The following is a 22581-nucleotide window of genomic DNA, read 5'->3' as shown; positions in this document are numbered from 1 at the left end:
TCCCCACCTCCTGGCATTCATATACTTCTGTATTCCTCTTCATAAGTATGAGCAGGACCTAGTGACTTGCTTCTAGCCAACAGAATTCAGCACAGATGATGGAACACCACTTCCATTATTAGGCTTCTGTCGACATACATAAGATTGTGGCTTGTTTTTCTAGCAGACTCCTCTCTTTCTGGCTTTGGTGAGGCGAGCTGCATGTAGGAGAGGCCCTTGTCAATGAACTAAAGCCCTCAGTCCAACAGCTTGCAAGGAACTGAACCCTGCCACTAAGCATATGAGCTTGCAAATGGACCCTTCCCCAGCTGAGCCTTCAGATGAGACCCTGGTCCTGGCTGACATATTGATTACAAGCTTCACCAAAGAGACTGAAGCAGAGGACACAACTAGGCGGTGCCTGAACTTCTGACCCACAGAAACTATGAGATAATCAACGCATGATTTCAGCCACTAAGTTTGTGGTAATCCGTTATACAAGTAGATCATACAATGGGTTTTAAAAAATGCATTTAGGATGCAAGTCCTTTGTCAGATACATGTACTGTGAATAGTGAATATTTTCTCCCCTTCTGTAGCTTGCCTTTTCATATTCCTAACTGTGTCTTTCAAAAAGCAAAAGTTTTTAATTTTGATAAGATCCAATTTATTCCTCTATGACTCATGCTTTTTGTGCTCTAAGAAATCTTTGCCTCCTCTCCCTCCAAAGTTGTGAGGATTTTCTCGAATGTTTCTAGAAGTTTTACATTTTCCTTTTACATTAGGCCTAGGATCCACTCTGATTTAATTTTTATTTTATTTTATTTTTTTTTGGGGGGGGGGAGGAAGGCAGGAAGGAAGGGAAGAAGGACGGTAGGAAGGAAGGGAAGAAGGACGGTAGGGAGGAAGGAAGGGATGAAGGAAGGAAGGAAGGGAGGAAGCAGGGAGGGAGGGAGGGAGGGAGGGAAGGGAAGAAAGGAAATCAAGCAATGAAAGAGACATTGCCAACCTGGATCTAGAGGTTTACAAGTTGATTTCTTTTTTTTTGAGAGAAGGAAAGAAAAAAAAATAATAAGTAAAGGAGAGGAAGAAAGAGGAAGAGAAAGAGGGAGAGTAAATGGAAATATTGCTTTATTTTGAAAAAAACTGGGTATTAATAATGGCCAATCAATGTTTCATTTAAACTAATGGGTAGGTGTGATGTGGTATTGACAAGAATGTATATTTTGTGTATTTGAAGTGGAGAGCTCTATAAATATTTATTAAGTTTACTTGTTCTGGATCTGAGTTCGAGTCCTTGATATCCTTATTAATTTTCTGTCTCATTGAATCTAAGTCTCCTATCTGGGTGTTAGGATCGTTAGCTCTTGTTGTTGCATTGATCCTTTTACCACTATATCTTTGTTGCTTTAAAATCTATTTTATACGACACAAGAATTGCAACTCCTGCTTTTTATTTATTTATTATTTATTTTTGCTCTCCATTTGGTTGGTAAATCTTTCTCCATCCCTTTGAGTCTTTGTGTATCCTTGCATGTGAAACAGGTCTGGATGTAACATGCCGTTGGTTTTGGCTGTGTCTTTTGATTGGGAATTTAGTCAATTTAAATTTAGGGTTACTGCCATTTGATGTTGACTGGCTGTTTTATCCATTTGTTGGTGTAAATTCTTCTTTATGTTGGTGCTCTTTACTTTTTGGTGTATTTTTAGAGAGGCTAATACTGGTTGTTTCTTTCTGTGTGTAATGCTTCTTTCAGAAGCTCTTGTAAAGCAGGCCTGGTGGTAATAAAATCTCTGAGTTCTTGCTTGTTCATAAAAGATTTTATTTTTCCTTCAGTTGTGAAGCTTAGTTTGGCTGGATATGAAATTCTGGGCTGAAGGTTCTGTTCTTTGAGGATGTTGAATATTGGCCCCCACTCTCTTCTGGCCTGTAGAGTTTCTGCCGAGAGATCTGCTGTAAGTCTGATAGGCTTGCCTTTGTGGGTTATCCGACCTTTCTCTCTGGCTGCCCTTAGTATCCTCTCCTTCGTTTCAACCCTGGTGAATCTAACGATTATGTGCCTTGGGGTTGCTCTTCTTGAGGAATATCTTTGTGGTGTTCTCTGTATTACCTGGGGTTGAATGTTGACCTGCTTTGCTAGTTTAGGAAAATTTTCCTGAATAATATCCTGAAGGGTATTTTCCAGCTTGGATTCATTCTCTCCGTCGCATTCAGGTACACCTATCAAACGTAAATTTGGTCTTTTCACATAGTCCCACATTTCTTGGAGACTTTGCTCATTCCTTTTTATCCTTTTTTCTCTAATCTTTTCTTCGCGTTTTATTTCATTAAGTTGGACTTTGACCTCTGATAACCCTTCTTCTGCTTGAACAATTCGAGTGTTTAAACCTGTGCATACTTCTCGGAGTTCCTGTATTGTATTCTTCAGTTCCATTAATTCACTCATACTCCTCTCTAAGTTGTCTATTCTCAATAGGATTTCATCAAACCTTTTTTCAAAGTTCCTAGTTTCTTTATGTTGGGCTACAACGTGTTCTTTTAACTCACCGAAGTTTGTTATTATCCATTCCTTAAAGAGTGATTCTGTCATCAGGAGGCGCTCGTTCTCCATCAAGCCTTGTTCCATTGTTGATGTGGAACTGTGATCATCTTTAGAGGGAGAGGCGTTCTGACTTTGAGGGTTCTCAGCTTTTTTACGCTGGTTTCTTCCCGTCATTGTAAATTTATCCTCCTGTTGTCTTTGAAGTTACCAACTTTCAGATTAGGTCTCTTGAGTGGACGTCCAGGTTGTTATTTCCCAGGGCCAGAGCAGCGGCGTTAAAACTGATAGTGCTTTTCTGCCCAGGATTCTCCTGTCGGGCTTCCTTCTTGTGTCCGTAGTAGGCGACTCTGCCTTCCCGGGGCTCCAAACCTTGGTCAGAAGGGGAACCCGTCCAGTTTACTCTGTGCCGAGAGCTGCCCCGCCGAGGTGCCGGCGGAACCGCTGCGCTGACCACGAGAGTCACGCTGGCGACCCGTGTGTTTCCACCACTGGGGGATCTTCTGCTCCGTGAGCGACCAGACTTTGTCTGAAAGTGTGGTGTCCTCTAGTTCTCCGCGCCTTCCCTGAGAGCTGCAATCCCGGGATGTTAGCGATCGGCCATCTTGGATCGTTCTCCTGATTTAATTTTTAAATTATGATATGTGGCAAGGGTTGAGGTCCATATTTTCTACACTGAAATCTAGTTGTTCCACATTGCTCGTTGAAATGATTTCACTGCCCCATTGGATTCCCTGGGCACCTTTATTTAAAATCAACTGACCACATATGGGGTTCTATTTTTGGACTATTTTGTTCATTGATTTTTATCTATATTTTCATCATGACCGCACTGTCTTGATTACTGTGGCTCTATAGCTGGTCTTAACATCAGGTAGTGGACAGTCTAACTGTTCTTCGTTCAGAAAATGGCTGTGAGTCCTTTAAGTTCCTTATGCTTCTATATACATTTCAGAATTAAAAATAAAACCTACTGGAATCTTGGCTGTGGCTGCATTTGATCTACAGATCAATTTGCGAAGAAATGACAACAGTATTAAGTGTTCCAATGCATGACCGGGAAAGAGCTTTCCATTGGTCTAGGCCTTTTAAAAAATTTCTCTCAGCAATCTTTTGTAGTTTTCACCATGGAGGTCTTACATATCTTTTGTTAAATTTATTCCTAAGTATATATTTTTTGATGCTCTCATAAATGAAATTGCTTATAAAATTTCACTTCCCAAATGTTTGCTGTTAGCATATAAACATACAGCTGATTTTTATACATTCGTCTTGTATCCTGTGACCTTGCTAAGTTCATTTGTTAAGTTCTAGTGGTTGTTTTGTAGATTTCTTAGGATTTTCCTGCATAAGTAATCATATCATCTCGCGCTTCTTACCTTTAATTCTTTATTTTGCAGTTCCCCGATACTATATAATTTTAGCTATGTGTTTAATGTATGACACATAACTGATTCTTATCAAAATGTATGATTTATTCCTTGATTCATACATATAAAATATATACTATGTGTTATACATGTATGTAATAGTCCAGATTACCTGTGTTATATTACACATAAATAGATGGGTATTTGCTGCTTTTGGCTCACTTGCGTGCCCTCACTAGTGGCATCCACCCCTCGATGTGTGCACACTAGAGCCAGCTGCAGTGGGTATTCATGGCTGCCTACTTGGCATCCATTCCCCTTCCTCTACCTTCCTTCCTAAAATAACCCAAATGTTGTTACAGTATATACACTTTCATGATGACGACAAGCTCTCCTGAGCTACCCTGGGCTACTAGGGAGGACTCAGGGTTGGAGAGAGCCAGGTCCCACAGGCACGTGTGCCCAGCCCTATCTATCCCCTGTTCTTGCCACATGCAAGCATGCAGCCCCAAATGCTATGGAGGAGCAGCCTTCAGATGAAGCCACTGCAGCAAGAAAGAAGAACGTGGGTCCTGGGTAACAGCATTGAGCGGGGCTGTGTCTCACCTTGCCTGGGGCCTACTCTGCATAATACAATAGATGCCCTTATCCTTCAAGCTGGTTTGAGTTGGAGTTCTCCGCTGCTAGAAACATTTTAGGTAACATTTGGGTATTCAATGAGATACAGGCCCTGCCCTCAGAAGGTTATATTCTAATTAAGTGACAGCTATAATTGAGGAAACAAGATTTCTGCATATGTCCAACTGTACATTTATTTAAATTATGAAGTCATTTAAATAATAAAAAATCATAGCAACTGCACAGTGGACACGATTGCTAAGGAAATCTTGAGAGGAAGGCTTCCTACAGAGATATGTGGAGGCGGACTGTGAGGGGAGCAAGGAAAGGTGGGCATTTGGGTGGTGGCTGTGGCAGAGGACAAGCCTGAAGGTCGGGATGCACAGACGGCCTTTATCTGAGAGTGGAGCATTCTTGTTGAGAAGCAAAAGAAAGACTGGTGGAGACCACTGGGAGTGAAAGGAATGGAACTGGATTTCACAGGATTGCATGTAAGAGGTGAATGTAGAGATCCTCAAATAGTTTTTGACAATATAAAACAATTTTCACATCTGCCGACGGCAGAGAGCGTTGGCTGCGGGAAAGCCTGAAGTCAGCGGGGGCACTGAAGGTGTCTTTACAATGAATGTAAAAATGAAGCAAGTCAGAGGTACTGCAGAGCAAAGAATGGTTCCAACTTTGTGGATGAGGCAGCAAAGAGGAAAGAGACTGGGAATGTCAGGGAACAGTGATTGAACAGGCCTGTTTGAGGTAAGAATAGAGGAGAAACGCTGCGATAAATCCGTTAAACTTCAGATATGACTTGGCTGTCCAAAAAAGTGCCTTCTGTGTGTCAGTAGAGTAGCTTCCAGTATCATTTGTGGGAGAGGAGGGGTGGGTGGCATGTATCATGCTGAGAAAGAATGACAGAGGTCTTTGATTCATCAGCTACGCCTCCCAAACCTCGGGCAGGTGTCATTCTCTCATATCCTCATACAACCTACACAGTTATTTAAATTGACTTAAAAAAAAAAACCCAAGCCTTCCCTTAGGCAACAATGCCATGAAATCATGGGTTTTGATGTTCTAGGTAGATTTTTCCATGATATACAAAAATGTCGCTATGAAAACATTCATCATTATACCATCTGAAAGCATCTTGCATCCCACCCTGGTCCTCATGCCCCTTGCTTTGGAAAAACTGGTGTGGGAGAATGAGAGGAACCAGCATGAAGGGCCAGGGCACCCAGGAAAAGCTCGGAGACATTGCTAGGAGGGACTGGTGTCTTCTCAAAGGGTGAAAGGGAAGAGACATTGGATTTAACAAGCAACCCTAGAAACTGCAACACAAAGACATTTGCCATAATTGGAATCTAAGAAACAAGGCTGTGGGGAATGAAAATCTAAACCGGTGTTTTTAAACTATAAACTGAGACCCACTCATGGGTCATGAAATCAATTTGAGTCAAGTACTGTAAAATAATAGTTTACTTTAAAATGAACTTTAATAGAGGGTTGGGAGCAGCGGCCCATGCCTGTGTTCCCAGCTACATGGATGGCTGAGGCAGGAGGATGGCTGGAACCCAGGAGTTTTAACCCAGGCAACATAGTGAGAACACTGTGTCTTTAAAAAAAAAAAAAAAACAAAAAACAGAAAGGGGGAAAATCCATTTGCATTGCAGGTTGTTGAGAGGAAAGACTGTTTTAAGAAACTTATCTTACACCTAGAGTAAAAAAAAAAAAAAAAAAGAAGCTTATTTTAATTACATATACATGTAGGTGAGTAGAGAGCAAGGATTTCTTTCTTCCATTTTTCCTTTTTATGATCAGATACTAGATAATAAAGAAATAGAGTGTATATCTTCTGATGCCTCTTGCCAGAAAGATGTAGCTGTTCACATGGGATATCAGTTAAAGGAATGTTCTTGTCACTAAATGTGCTGAAATTTCCCTTTCCCAGAAGTAGCAGCCAGTGTCTGCACTGACTAAGTTAAGGCTAAGAGAATGGATGATTTAATCCCATTTATTATTATTATTATTATTTTGAGACAGAGTCTCATTCTGTTACTCAGATTGGAGTGCAGTGGTGTAATCTTGGCTCACTGCAACCTCCACCTTCCAGGTTTAAGCAATTCTCCTACCTCAGCCTCCCGAGTAGTTGGGATTACAGGTGCCCACCACCATGCCTGGCTAATTTTTATATTTTTAGCAGAGACAGAGTTTCACCATGTTGGCCAGGCTGGTCTTGAACTCCTGATCTCAAGTGATCCCCCTGCCTCAGCTTCCCAAAGTGCTGGAATTACTTTGGGAGCCACTGTGCCACCGTGTGAGCCACTGTGCCTGGCCAAGAATACAGTTCTAAGTTGCAAGTAATATGGTGAAAAATCGGCGTGTACCAACTTTCGTCATGTTGGCTGCGCTTGATATGGTTTGGATCTGTGTCCCCACCCAAATCTCATGCGCAATTGTAATCCCCAGGGTTGGATGTGGGGCCGGTGGGAGGTGACTGGATCATGGGGGTGGTGTCTCAGGAATGGCTTAGACCCATCCCCTCAGTGCGGTCTTTGTGATAGTGAGTTTTCAGGAGAGCTGGTTGTTCAGAAGCGTGCAGTGCCTCCCCTCCTTCTGGCTCCTGCACCCACCACGTGAGGTACGTGCAGCCCCTTCACCTTCTGCCATGATTGTAAGTTTCCTGAGGCCTCCACAGAAGCTGAGCAGATTCCAGCATCATGCTTCCCGTACAGCCTGAGGAATCACTATACAGCCAATTAAACCTCATTTCTTTATAAATTACCCAGTCTCAGGTATTTATGGCAATGAGGGAATGAACTAATATAGTTCTTTTTAAAGGCAGATGCAGGTATCTAATTCTACATATCTGGAGGAACTGTGTGCTTCTCCCGCCCAAACACACACTCCTATATCGGTGTGGCAAAGCATAATGACTACTTGGTATTTCTATTTTTTAAAAAAACAGCGAAAAATTTTTTTAAAAATTAGCTAGGCATGGTGGCACACACCTGCAGTCCCAGCTACTCAGGAGCCTGAGGTGGGAGGATTGCCTGGGAGGTGGAGGCTGCATTGAGCCGTGATCACATCTCTGCACTCCAGCCTGAGTGATAGAGTTAGACCCCGTTTTAAAAAAAAAAGAGTTTAAAATAAAAATGGTAATGGTTTATTATTTTCCTGCTGGGAAGTGGGCCTGGGTGACAGCAAGACCCTGTCTCAGAAAGACAGTTTAGAAGAAAAATGGCAATGGTTAACTATTTCTGCGCTGAGAAGTGGGTAATTAAGCAAACTTTACCTCTAGGGAATGGTTTGCATGTGAGAATTGGAACCACAGCAGGGGAAGGAGTTATGGCCGTAAATCCTACCAAACTCAGCATCTCCTTCACCGCGTTCCCAAAGCTCTGGGGATGACAGTAAGGCTTGACAACAGTGACACACGCCTACACACTACACCAGCGGTTTGAAAACTGGACAGGACTCCTGAGGCTCCATGAAACCTGTGCAGGGAGTCTACAGGTGGAAACTTTGTGCCAACACTAAGGTGTCATTTGCTTCTTATCCACCACTGCTTTTCCCCATCAATGTCAGCGACCATGGCAAATTCTGGTGCCCTAACTCATATCAAGGCAGTGGCAAACTGTGCCAGCCTCCTACTCTGGGAGAGAAGGACAGCGTCACTTAAGAAGGTTTTTGATAATGCCGTACATTTATTCATTTCACTAAATCTCAACTCTCGAGTCTGTGTCTTTTTAATATTCTGTGTGGTGAAATGAGAAGAGCACATAAAACATTTCCACTGCAAAATATGATGATGTTCTCGAAGAGAATGTGTGCAACTGAGCTGCTTTTAAAACCCTGAAAAACTGTAGCTATTTGGACTTGGGTATTTGGTAGAGTTTTTTCGAAATGAATAAACCGAGCCTGTCACTGCAAGGAAAACAACTGACATGTTTGTTGTCGATGAGAAAGTTTGAGTTTTCAAGCAAAAATTAGAATTTTGGAAACCTTGAGCTTGACAATTTCCCCATACTTACAGATTTGCCACAATGAGCTTGACATTTTCCCCATACTTAGCAATTTCTCTGGGGAGATCAGTGGTGTTATTAAGAAAGGTTTTTAGATATTATGTAATAAAATATGTTCCTATTTGGAAGATCAGCATAAGTGAGTGAGCCAATATTTTCCAAATGACTGATGCATGGTATTATAAAATCCTGCACGGATGGAAGATCCATTCAAAACACAAAATAGGGCCAGACACGGTGGCTCAGGCCTGTATTCCCAGCACTTTGGGAGGCCAAGGTGGGCAGATCACTTGACGGTAGGAGTTCGAGACCAGCCTGGCCAACATAATACAACCCTATCTCTACTAAAAATACAAAGATCAGTTGGGCTTGGTGGCAGGTACCTGTAATCCCAACTACTCAGGACGGTGAGGTGGGAGAATCTCCTGAACCTGGGAGGTGGAGTTTGCAGTGAGCTGAGATTGCACCACTGTACTCCAGCCTAGGTGACAGAGCAAGACTTCACCTAAGACAAACAAACAAACAAACAACAAATACCTAAAATGCAAGATAGACGGGCAGATTCTAACATAATCGACTATGTTGAATAGGCTCTGAAAAGGTCATTGATATGGTGTCAGATTTCACGTTGCAGCTAACCTTCAAGAAACTACGATTTGTCCCCTGGGTCCATCCACATTGTCACAGATGACATCGTGCTAAGTGAAACAAGCCAAGCACAGAAAGACAAACACTGCACGAGCTCACCTACATATTACAAACAGTGAAACTTATAGAGGCAGAGTAGAATAGAGGTTCCAGAGGCCGGGGGTGGGGGTGGATGGGGAAAGGTGGGAGGCTGGTCAAAGTGTACAAAGTTTAATTTCCACTAGAGGAGTAAGTTCTGATGGATCGCACCGCATGGTGACTCGAGTTAATAATAAAAACTGCTAGGTGTAGTTTTAAGTGTTCTCACCACAAAGAAACGATAGGTATGTGAGGTGACAGATACGTTAATTAGCTTGGTTTAATCATTCTGCATTGTATACACATGTATACACATGCCGTAACATCACAGCGTACCCCATAAATACATACGATTGTTATTTAGCAGTTAGATATTTTAAAAACCCTACTACTTGTCGAGAAGGCTATCTGCAGTTATCTGAAGAGGCAACCAAAACACTCCTCTTTTTTTTTCCCAACTGCCTATCTCTCTGAGGCTGGATTTCCTTCATGTACTTCAACCGAAACAACATATGGCAACAGACTGGCTGCCGAAGCAGATCTGAGAATCCCACTGCATTCTTCTAACCCAGACACTAAAAAGCTTTGCAGCAATGGAAAAGGAGTTACTGTTCATAAAAATATATTTATGCTAACGTGTAATGAGTTTAGTATCGATCTTTTCAGATAAATTAATATTTTAAAACAGTTTTAATTTATAATGTGGTAAATTCTTTTTCTTTTTGCTTTTGTTTTGCTAATCTTCTTTGTATCATTCCAACTTAGTACAAGTGCTGTCAGAGCAGGCACCTAATATGGTAAATATTAATAGATGGAACCACATCCAAAAAAAGCCCATTGGGTCTCCCTTTTTTCTTTTTGAGATGGGTCACCAGGCTGGTGTGCAATGGCACAATCGGGGCTCGCTGAAACCTCTTCATCCCCAGGCTCAAGTGATCCTCCCACCTAAACCCCCCGAGTGGCTGGGACTACAGGCATGAGCCACCACACCCGGCTAACTTTTTTGTATTTTGTAGAGATGAGGTTTTACCATGTTGCCCAGGCTGGTCCTGAACTCCTGGGCTCAAGCAATCTGCCCGCCTCAGCCTCCCAGAGTGTTAGGATTACAGGTGTGAGCCACCGCACCTGGCTTGTTTGGGTCTCAGTAATTCTGAGTACAAAGGGGTCCTGGAACCAACTGATTTGATAATTGCTGAACCGCCATACAGAAGGACTGCAAGCTCAGAAATAACTCAGGCACCAATAAAAGTGAAAGGAAATATCCCTTTCCTCCTTTTCTCTGAACTTCATGCCCGAGGATTGTGGTAGATAGCCATTTATTCCCACTTTTATTGAAATGAAAATCTCACTTTGATTATTAAAAGAAAAAACTTGAATCATCATAGAGCCCAGTTCAGCTACAATCCACATTTCTATTACCTTTTATAAAGCAAGACGTCCTGTTCCCTATATCTCAACCACATCATTAGTTTTTCAATGTGAAAAAATTATCATTAAATTTGCTTGTTTAAAAAAAAGACATTAGCTTTTTGCCCAAATACTTTACCACACATATATTTTGAAGTGCAAGGGGTTTTAGACTATTCTAGTGCTGATTAATATATAGCTTCAGTCCCCTTTAGATCAAAAACAGGATAAAATTTGTCCTTGTAAAGTGAGTTCTGGATAATTAACAAAACGTACATAATTTAGTTACTCCCACCCACCGATACGACAACCTGGACAATTCTGGGCTACCAGAATCTGCATCATGGGTTGGGGACGCAACAGAGAAGCAGACAGGAATGGGCTGAAAATTCCTTTTTAACATCTTACAGACTTGGGGCTGGGTGAGGTGGCTCACACCTGTAATTCCAGCCTGGCCAACATGGTGAAATCTAGTCTCTACTAAAAATACAAAAATTAGCCAGGCATGGTGACAGGTGCCTGTAATCCCACCTACTCAGGAGGCTGAGGCCGGAGAATCGCTTGAACACTGAAGCGGGAGGTTGCAATGAGCCGAGTGTGCCACTGCACTCCAACCTGAGCAAAAGAGTAAGACTCTGTCTCAAAACAAACACACACACACAAACAATGATCTTACAGGCTCGGTACATGTCTCGCTGCAGATGAGCCCAATCCTTTCATATACTCATAATGACAAAAATCCGTCAAATTTCTATTCCTAAAAGAGACTGAACCCTACTTAAGCTGATAAATGCCCTTATATGCAATATAATTTTACTTGTTCAAAAATTATCAAAATTATTTTAGATGTTTTAAGTCATGGTGTTTTCAAAATGAGAATAATTTCTTTGTGTTTTACAGATACTGGGGTTTTCTTCATCTGTTTTTGGGCAGACAAACCCATCATTTTGAAATAGTCATACGGTGTCCACTGGCAGATCACAGATATACCAACCAGGAGTATCTTTCTTCCATTTCACTTTGCCTTCAAAGAAATATGTCTACAGGATGTCACATGGTGGAGGATGAGGCTTGTGGTGAGCCATTCCCCGGCCTGCCTTGTGCGCTGCAGTCTTTTTCACCCCAGATAGAATCGCAGCATTGCTAGCTTCCCCTCCTTGAACTTGAACTCCCGACCTCAGGTGATCCGCCCGCCTTGGCCTCCAAAGTGCTTGGATTACAGGCGTGAGCCACCATGCCCGGCCTAAGCCTCCCCTCCTTAACGCATCCGGCTCACCAATGTTAGTCATTTCTATTTCTTCCCTGTGCCCATGAAGATCACCTCTCTCAAACGCACTCTGCCCCCAAACCCTTCCTCCCACTGCCCATATAATTATGACTTCTTTTGTTATGTCAATATTCAAGATTTTGACTTATTACGACTATGCAAATACTGACACCTGAGCCAAACCGTATAGTGTACTATAATTCGCTTTCCTTTCTGTCATTTTTCTCCTATGCTTTTATTATGCTCAGTCGGATACTGGAGAAAGTGCCAGAGTCAGTAAATGAAGACAAAGTAGAGGAGGAGGAGGAGGAGAAATGTCAAAGTAGCTCAGGATATGCTGGGTTTTTCTCGAGACAGAGTCTTACTCAATGGCATAGGCTGGAGTGCAGTGGCGTTACCTCAGCTCGCTGAAACCTCCACTTCCTGGGTTCAATCTATTCTGCCTCGGCTTCCCAAGTAGCTGGGACTACAGGCTTGAGCCACCACGCCCGACCAGAATATGTTGTTGAATTCACTCTTGAAAATGAAATATTCCCAAATTTAACCTGAGGAGAGGGACCCAGATTACAGGTGTTACTCAGGAAATATGTGAACAAGTCATTATATTTTTATGTTTTTACTTGTTATTTCTTGGGCATTCTTCCAGAAAAAAAACAGCAATAGTTTTGTATTCTTGAAGGACCCCAAATCAGAGAAATGAAAGCGCACCCCACCTCTGGGCAGCCCTGCACTGCCATTCAAGGGTATTGGGCCCCAAAGTGCCCTGCGAGGCATTGCTCTTTCCATTTTCCTCTTCACAATAGCCTGTTACATACGAACTGATCACCCCTGCGAATTGTGACCCCTCCTGAATCTCTCTGCTGCTGTACCCTTACACAACCCAAGTAGGGTCACCTGTGTGCCAAGGAGCACCCTGGGCAAGAAGCCCACAGCTGCTTGGTGGCTTAGCAGCCTCTCTTGGACTAAAACTCAGTTTCCAAGGGTAGTTCAGCAATGGTAAGGAGTGTGGGTTCTGGACATACTACCTGGGCTTAACCCTGGCTTGAGCAATTTATTAAAGTGCTCCAAGACTGGCTACATAATTTGCCAGGTCCAGAGCAAAGAGAAAGTAAGAGGCCCCTTGCTCAAAAATTAGGAATTTCAAGACTGTGACAATAGAGCATTAAGTCAAGGGTGGGACTCATCTAAACACAGGGCCCTGTGTGCTGTGACGCATCCATGAAGCTCCCCGTGCCTCAGTTTCCTCATCTGCAAAATGGGATCATAGCAGCACCTACCTCATTGAGCAGTAAGAAACATGTGAGTTAATTACATAGAAAGCATTTATAAGAGTGCCTGCACTTAGTAAGAGCTGAGTAAATTATTGTCACACCCCATAGAGCCTACATTTTGAGTCAGGCCATCTCAAGCATACTACCCAACTCTGGTGAAAACCCATTTAGTTATTTCCCTGTGACGTGGTAAGAGTCGAACAGGCAAACTTAATTTGTAAATTTCATTACCAGAAATATAGCTGTTTGAAACCCTGGAATTTTTACCTTAAACAAAAACTCAGTCTAATTTTTTTAAACCTGAAGCCTGAGTAGCACTATATTGTGCTCTACTGCTATAGTTAAGTCTAAAAAATTATAAGCACATAATCATTTATCATGGCCATTGAGAACCATAAATGTGCTCTCTAATGAGTCAGGAAACTGGAAATAACTAAACATTTAAAAGGATGACAACACAAACTGTGCTTCATGCCAATAAGAAAACCCAGAATTGGGCCGGGCGTGGTGGCTCACGCTTGTAATCCCTGCACTTTGGGAGGCTGAGGCAGGTGAATCACCTGAGGTCAGGAGTTCATTCGAGACAAACCTGGTCAACATGGTGAAACCCTGTCTCTACTAAAAATACAAAAAATTAGCTGGGCGTGTTGGCAGGTGCCTATAATCCCAGCTACTCGGGAGTCTGAGGCAGGAGAACCGCTTGAACTCAGGAGGTGGAGGTTGCAGTGAGCCAAGACTGCACCATTGCACTCCAGCCTGGCAACAGAGCAAGATAGCAGGAAAGAAAGAAAGAGAGAGAGAGAGAGAGAGAGAGAGAAGGAAGGAAGGAAGGAAGGAAAGAGAGAGAGAGAGAGAGAGAGAGAGAAAGTGAGAAAGAGAGAGAGAAAGAAAGGAAAGAAGGAAGGAAGGAAGGAAGGGAGGGAAAAACCCAGAATTTATTCCATATGCAAGTATCTTAATCCAACAACGCATCTGGCTAAACATAAACCTTGGAAGGACCGAATCCATCTACTAGGATGCAGGGAGAGGGATGCCAGTGTCTCGGCAGCACGCGTAAACCAATCAAAACAGCGTTTTTCCATTGAGGTCGTTCTTCCTGATTTAAGAGTGAAAGGGGACTTGATTGTATTGGATCAATAGTTTGATTCAAGTGACATCATGGAATTCAAAGGTGCAAAGGTAAAAATCCAAAAGCGTGTTTAGGCCGGGTGCGGTGGCTCACACCTGTAATCCTAGCACTTTGGGAGACCGAGGCAGGTGGATCATTTGAGGTCAGGATTTTGAGACCAGCCTGGTTAACATGGTGAAATGCCATCTCTATTAATAATACAAAAATTAGCCGGGCATGGTGGCATACATTTGTAATCCCAGTTACTTGGGAGGCTGAGACAGGAGGATGGCTTGAACCCGGGAGGCGGAGGTTGCAGTGAGCTGAGGTTGTGCCACTGCATTCCAGGCCTGGGTGAAACAGGAGACTCTGCCTCAGAAGAAGGTGGGGGGATTCATCAGCTGTTAACTGATTTGAATTAAGGTTTTGAAGAATATTCTCACAGTCAAGTCATGTGACCAGAGCATATATAAAATGGAGAAAGTAAACAGTGGCTATGGAAGAAGACATAGGGCTGAAAGCTCGCACCTTTCCTCTCTCAACAGTTGTGGCTCTGAGTCCCACCTGTGCCACAGACTCGCTGTTGAATTGTTCCATGGGTCAGCCTCTGAGCCTGGTGCCAATGTCTACTGTGTGTCTGGTACAGGTCTTGGCTCAGGCCAGGCAGCAATAAATGCTGTTCTTGGTTTGGGGGTGGGAGGTGCCATTTGGGGTAAAGTGAAAAGAACGTGGATTCCAAAGGTAGGTCTCAATTTGGATCCTGTTTCTACCATTTATTAGCCAAACAATCTCCAGTAGATTTTATTTTTCTAAACCTGATTCTTAACTTGCAAAATGGAGATAATAATATCTCCTTTGCAGGACTGTTGTGAGAATTAACTGAACTTGTGTATGGCTGGCCCCAACAGGCATTGCCAAGTGAGTTTGAATCCAAGCCCCTACCTTCAGAGTCTACACACCAGGCAGGAGAGACTAACTACATTGGGCTGTGAGGATGACAGCAAAGCAGCTTCATCTACTTCGAGAAGTCAAATGTGTCAAACGCTTGTTTTTATTTGTAAAGTAAGACACATAATATTGTGCTTAAAGAATGATGGAGGCTGCGTGCGGTGGCTCACGCCTGTAATTCCAACACTTTGGGAGGCCGAGGTGGGTAGATCACTTGAGGTCAGCAGTTCTGAGACCAGCCTGGCCAACATGGTGAAACCCTATCTCAACAAAATATACAAAAATTAGGCGGGTATGGTGGCAGGGACCTGTAGTCCCAGCTACTCTGGAGACTGAGGCAGGAGAATCGCTTGAACCCAGGAGGTGGAGGTTGCAGTGAGCTGAATTGGTGCCAGGGCACCTATAAAGCAAGAGTTGTTCTGCACGTTTGCCAAGTCCATTGAAAATTATTTTAAGACTGAAAATGACATTTTCAAAAATTATTTGCCACCAAATGCTCCTGATCTAATTCAGTATTGGGGTGCGAACACATGCTGAAATAGCACAAAACGGGATTATCCTTAGCACATTAATGAAGAACATGCTATAAGATGATTTTAAACTAACCCACAGCTACTATGGCTAAGCATGTAGCAGAACACATTATAAGTGTTCCATCAGGTTATTTCTGGTGTAGACAAATGAAGAGCCAGTTTCTATTATTTGGCGCCCATTTGTATTAAAGGACTAAGCTGGAAATGAGGCACAGAGTTTCCTAATTACTGGTGATGATGATCTGCTGACTCACCTCTGAATGTAACTCACTAAGACCGGAGGAGAAGGGAATGAAATCTGACGATGGGCACTGAATTGCTGGTACCGTGTTGAGCTGCAGAAAGATTCTGCTGACTTTCTTGAGAAGAAAATCTGGTGCCTGAGCAATCAACCATGATTCAAACTAACTTGTTACAGCGGTGTTTGGACAGAAATAAAATCTGACCTTTTTCTATGCTCTCAAGCAACTCACCAAAATATACTTGTAAATACAATTCCATCTTCTGACATTTGATCTACGTGGCTTACTTAAAAAGCTGTGTCTTTATGATTTTGTTTTGCATAGACTTAAAAACATTATTTGTGTTTGTTGTATCCAGGCCACATACTCCTGTTCTATTGCTCCTTCTGCCTCGTGCCCCTCCTTCTCAGAAAAATAGGAAACTGACTCTGCTTTGTTCAGGGCGGTCCATGGCATGTACCCCTCCCACTTAAGTCGGGTGAACAGCGTTAATGCTGACAATGTTCTGAGGCTACTGGTTCTAAAAGCCATTTGTATTTGTTTCACCACCTTATAAAAAGGCATGGATGAGCGTTTGCGTTGACTTTGAGGCTTTTCTTCTCACACCACGCAGGTATCTTAGCACGGGGGTTTGCGCATGGTCACTGAGCAGACAGATGCATGGGAAACTAACATGTAGACTAAATGCACACAGTTAATGCCTGGTGGGAAACAGAATTTTTCTCTGATTGCTCATTTGTAAGATTGAGTAAGTAGGCAGGCGGAGCGTAAACACAGTCCCATCTACAGTCATGTGTCCTGGGAACAGAAAGGATCACAGTGTCTTAAGCTAAAATAAAGGCTTTAGTTCGAAGATAATGTTTTTGATTCTTTCAGCATGGCGTGCTATAGAAAGCCTCTTGGGGGGCACACTAGGAGAAATTCTGAATGAATTAAGAATTTATTTTTCCACTAGCTGTGTCTGAACACATCAAGCTTGGCTCATGAAGAATTATTTCTCTGCCAGGCATGGTGGTGCATGCCCGTATAGTCCCAGCTACTTGGGAGGCTGAGGTGGGATTGCTTGAGGACAGGCGTTTGAGGTTACAGTGAGCTATGATCAAGCCACTGTACTGCAGCCTGGGTGACAGAGTGAGATCCTGTCTCAAAAAACCCCAAAAAACGGAAAAAAATTGTTTCCACAATTTGTTCCTACATTCTGGAAAAGAAAAACCATATTAATATTACATGCAAATGCTAGTATCATTAGATGTGAGTAGCGGACACATAGACTGGTATTTGGAGATTCCCCAAACTTATTTTTAATTGTTAGACATGAAAAAGTGGAAGACCAGATTCAAGTACAGGAATGTGGACAGGTCTTAAGAAGGAAAATCTTCTTTCTTTCAATCTCCTGTTCTCCAGCTCCTCAAACTGGCAGCTGAGTCTTGGGCAGCAAATGACTCAGAAACTTTCACGATCCCCTTGGTACTGAAGTACTATATACTTAATTTCTGACAAGAATCTGATTCACAGTGAGTCATTCTGTTGAAATTGCACGATTTTTATCCAAGAGCAATACGATCTCTGTCCAATGGCTTTTGGTATATAATAAATACTCTTCAAGTTATATGTAACTTTTGTTGTTTACTGTATTAGGCCCAGTGGTTTATCATTTGAACTGTGTATGAAGTAATAGTTATAATGTGTGTCTACTAGAGTTTATGAAAATAAGACTTTAAAAAAGGACATTCCCCCAACAATGAAACCATGTAAATTGAAGACAGGGATCTGATTCCACTATTAAGTGAAAAGCTAAGTTGCTGAACAGTCTCTACCAGGGTCTCCGTCTGTTATCTGTCCATTTCTGTATTTGTGTATAAAGGAACAATAAAAATTGGGCAAAAATGTGACACGAGGATTTATCCATCTGTCTCGAAGTGGTAGAATCGTAGGAAGTTTTAATTTTCTTTTTTATGTCTTTTCTTTTATAATCAGAGGAGTGCCATTTTTAAAAAGTTTGAATTGTGCTGAAATTCACGTAGCATAATTTGCCATCTTCACCATTTTTAAGTAGACAGTCAACGGTATTAAGTATGCTCACACTGCGGCGTGACCGGTCTCCAGAATTTCTTCATCTTAGAGGAATGCTGTTTTTAAAAGAGAACCAAATACTCCTCTAGATGTGTGTGATTTGAAAAATCAAATGAAAGAAAGTAACGGCTTCATCAGACCGAACCACCATAACTGAATAGCCTGACCAATTCTTGAAAGAACTAACATGGGCCTTTCGCTGGCTTTGGATTGAGCGTGTGAAGAGAAAATCGTGGGCCGAGCCATAGAGATCTATTAGAATTTCTTCAGTGTGGCTCCTTGGAAAGCTTTTTATTGAACCACCTGTCTCAATTTCCTTTTTTTTTGAGTAAAATATACCGCTGTCTGTAATCACCCCCATAACAAGCAGCCGTCGTTCTTACTCGGGACTTAGAATAACGATGCTGTAGAGTCCTGCACTCAGCCTCCACGACAGTGGAAAAAACACACAAGCCCTCGAAACAGGTTTACTCAAGCACGGTGAGAGGCTGGGCAGTCATTCATTAACAGGGCATGCGCTCCTTCTCAGAGAGATGGCAAAGGAAGCTTGTTCTAAACTTTTCCACCATTTCAATGGCTAATTTCTCCTGAGTCATTAAGGCAACACTGTTCATGCTGGTATTAGGTTTGTGTCACCGTTGTACCAAGGATACTTCGCCAGCTAAAGTTAATGCTTTTCTAAGTGCTTATGAGTTAGGGGACAGTCCCGGTTCTGGGCTGAAGGAATTCTCATCTAAATGCAAATCAAGAGAAGCCCGTCTAGGATGCATAAATAGGTACAGTAATTTCGCCACCATTTAATGTTCAGCCCCCCCAGGGCACTTTCACACAACCCTACTGGTAAAGAAGTGTCCCTTATTAGAATAAAACGACACTTGTTTTCTTCCCTGCACTGTCTGTTAGATAGGTAGAAAGTGTTCAGAGTCTTGATTTGGTTTACTTAACGCATGGAAAACAAAATGGATGCAGAGAATCATGTTTCCAACCTCTGCCTCTCCATACCAGACTTACAAATCCAGGTCTGTGCCATTTCTATCTGCTGTCCCAAAGGAATCAAGGAAAACGTGCCCCAAATGGAACGTATGTTTCATCCCAGCTCTACTTCTCCTTCCAGTGTCTTTCTAATTTAATGACGCTGTCATCTTTCCTTTCATGCCAGAAACTGGAGAGTCCCCCAGAGTCCTCTTCCCACGTGCCACCTACTCACGCTGCACCGAGTCCAGCCTATCCGATCTCAGGCAGACTTTTGTAATGAATCCCTTCCTCCAGCCTCCGCTCCTGCGGTTAACTCAGCCTTTGCCACCTCTCACTGGGCTACTGCAGCACTTTACTGGTTGTCTCGTTCCATCTTTTCCCCATAAATTCCAGCCTGCAGCCTGTTACTGGATAATCATTCCATAAAATGCAAGTCTGATGCTGGGTGCCGTGGCTCCCAGCACTTTGGGAGGCTGAGGAAGGAGGATGGCTTGAGGCCAGAAGTTCAAGACCAGCCTGGGCAGCACAGGGAGAACCTAGTATCGTTAGATGTGAGTAATGAACACATTGACTGGTATTCAGAGATGCCCCAAACCTATTTTTAATTGTTAGACATAAGAAAAGTGAAAGGCTAGATTCAAGTGCAGGAACATGGACAGATCTTAAGAAGGAAAATCACCTTTCTTCCAATCTCCTGTTCTCTTCAACAACATAAGAAAAATTAGTCTGGCATGGTGGTGTGTGCTGGTAGTCCCAGCTGCTCAGGAAGCTGAGGTGGGAGGATAGCCTGAGTCCAGGAGTTTGAGGCTGCAGTGAGCTATGATCATGCTCCAGCCTGAGTGACAGAGGGAGGTTCTATCTCTAAAAACAAACAAATCCATGAAACACAAGTCTGGGCTGGGCAAAGTGGTTGGCACCTGTAATTCCAGCACTTTGGAAGACCAAGGTAGGCGGATCACCTGAGGTCAGGAGTTTGAAACCAGCCTGGCTAACATGGCAAAACCCTGGTCTCTATTAAAAATTAAGAAACAAAACAAAAAAGTCACAAGTCTGAACAACTCGCTCCTCTGGAAACCGTGGCAAGGGAGGCGATGGCAAGGTTACGTTTGTGTGTGCTGCTGCAGACCTTTCTCTCAACCTCCTGTTCTCCAGCTCCTCAAACTGGCAGATGGAGCCTCTCCTCAATCAGCCCAGAAGCAGAGTGTCTAATTTTATAATGCTCTGAGTGTGAGGAGTATAATCTTCAAGTCCTAACTCTGCTGGACTATTTACCACTTTGCCAACTTTTTTTTTCAGACAGGTTCTCAGCCCTGTCGCCCAGGTACAATCATGGCTCACTGCAGCCTCGACCTCCCAGGCTCCCAAGTAGCCGGGACCACAGGCATGCACCACGAGCCTGGCTAAATTTTTGTATTTTTAATAGAGATAGGGTTTTGCCATGTTGAGGCTGGTCTTGAACCCCTGGGTTCAAGTGATCTGCCCACCCCTGCCCCTCAGACTGGTGGAATTACAGGCATGAGCCACCATGTCTGGCCCACTTTGCCAGCTTAATGGCCAGTCTGGTTTCTGGTCCTCCTCAAAGATAAGACCAATGACTCATTTCACTGCCCTCTCCAGTGGAATGAATGCACTCCACGTCTTCAGTGGGGAAAAGCGCTACTGCTTGTCCCTTGCCTTTCTGGGGACAAGGTTCAATCTACCCCTTTGCATTAGATGTTCCAACAAGCAATTGGCTAGCAGTAGAAAGTGAAGCTCTGGCACAAATTAATCACAAATTGGCAAACTTTCTGGAAAAAAAAGCCTGGACAGAAATATTTTCGGCTTTGTGAGCCATGTAGTCTTTGCTGCAGCATGAAAGCGGCATGGACAACACGCAAATGAAGGAGCATGGCTGTGTGCCAATAAAACTTTAACCACAAAACCAGGTGGTGGGCCAAATTTGGCCTATGGGACATCATGTGCCAACCCCCAAATTAGGTGTATGAGCTAAGATGCTGCATCAACCTTGGATCAGTTGAGAATCTTGGACCTGTGCAGAGGTGATGGCCAACCACGCTGAGAATGTGGGTTCTGGAGTCCAGCTGCCTTGGTTCGAATCTTGGCTTTAGTGTCTGCTAGCCACTGGGCCTTTGGGGGAGTAACTGCATGATTATCTCATTAGAGCCTCACAGCAACTCTGTGAGACAAATCCGATATTCTAGTTGAACAGAGGCCCAAGTGCAGTGAAATTCAAGGTGCAGGAAACCTCCTATCAGCACGGGAACATGCCAAGTCACTCTCATCTTTTAAAAGAGGTTCCTTCCCTGGGTCCCCCTCCTCCCCTAGCCAAGCCGTCACTCACATCTCCTCTTCACACCAAGCTTCTAGATAAAGCTGTCCATGTCCTCCACCCATACCTTGTCATCTCACGCTTACTCTGCAACCCTCTGCCACTGGCGCCTGCCCCTGGCTTAGAAATTGGTGACAGTTTTATCATGATGGTTTATTGGAATACACACAGTTAAGGTCTACGGCATACCTAGGTGGGATCCTTCATTTACACTGCCAGCCCAAGTTAGGGAAAAAGATGATCGCGGTGCAGTCTGCCTCCCAGTAGAGGGGCTAATTGTGGGTTATCTGTGATTCGCTCCAGCGAACATCCCAACTCTACAACACCAATATTTAAGCCCTGTCCTCACCAGGATGAAGGCAGAGTTGTCCCTCTAGGGTGGAAAAATTCAAGATGAATCCTAAAATGGCCATCACCAGGATTAAGGGATGCAGATTTTACCTTGAGAACTCTATCCACCAAGAGAGCAAAGTAATACCTTACTGGATGTTTCCACTTTTACCCTACACTCTTGCATCCCTGTAACCAGAACAATGCGAATCCAAGGCCATGCGACCTGTGGATCTGGAGGAGTAGATATTTCATCTGTTCGTTTTGCTGCCCAATGAGTGAAGAGGCAGGATACGCCCCCTCGATGGCTTTAGCTCCCGGGTTCTGCTTCTACAGGAGCAGCTCTTCTTCCTGGGGAGACTCTCAAGGGCAGGAGTGATCTCAAGCGTCTGAGTGCTCAGTGCCTAGGACAGTGCCAGGCAGATGATAAGCTGCTAGAAAATGACTGCTGAACAACTGAGTCCCCTCATGGGTCCCTGGGGAGACGACAGAGGCAGGGCATTTATCATATTAAAAAGATCCAACATCTTTTCTTTGGAGCTTGGCTACTCTGGGGAACAGAATGAATAAGAATCCCAAAGACCCCAGTGACTTCGGAAAAAAGGGCCACACTCCCAGTCGTGTGTGTGTCTCTCTGCATTCTTTCTGTTCATTGAGTCATGATTCCAACAGTGCAAGAACATAGGAAGAATGCCAATTATAATACTGTTTTTGACAGCTGGGAAGATGCTCTCGGCCTGTCTCTTCAGCACACAGGCAGCACTTGCCTGAGCGCCAGCTCTCGTGATAACCGATCCCTCGGAGAATCAGTTCTCTCTGTAGCTCCTACTCCTTGACCCAATGTGAAATTTT

At 43.4% G+C, this 22581-nt stretch overlaps 1 protein-coding gene across 23 annotated transcripts in view; it reads right to left on the bottom strand.

Annotated features, from left to right (window-relative positions):
• PRKAG2 (protein kinase AMP-activated non-catalytic subunit gamma 2) overlaps nt 1-22581 on the bottom strand; it is a 337838-nt gene that overhangs the window by 98847 nt on the left and 216410 nt on the right. The gene's annotated exons all lie outside the window — the stretch shown is intronic.

The sequence above is a fragment of the Callithrix jacchus genome, chromosome 11 (genome assembly GCF_049354715.1).
Source record: "Callithrix jacchus isolate 240 chromosome 11, calJac240_pri, whole genome shotgun sequence".
Classification (NCBI taxonomy): Eukaryota; Metazoa; Chordata; class Mammalia; order Primates; family Cebidae; genus Callithrix; species Callithrix jacchus.
This window is presented reverse-complemented; position numbering and strand designations above follow the sequence as displayed.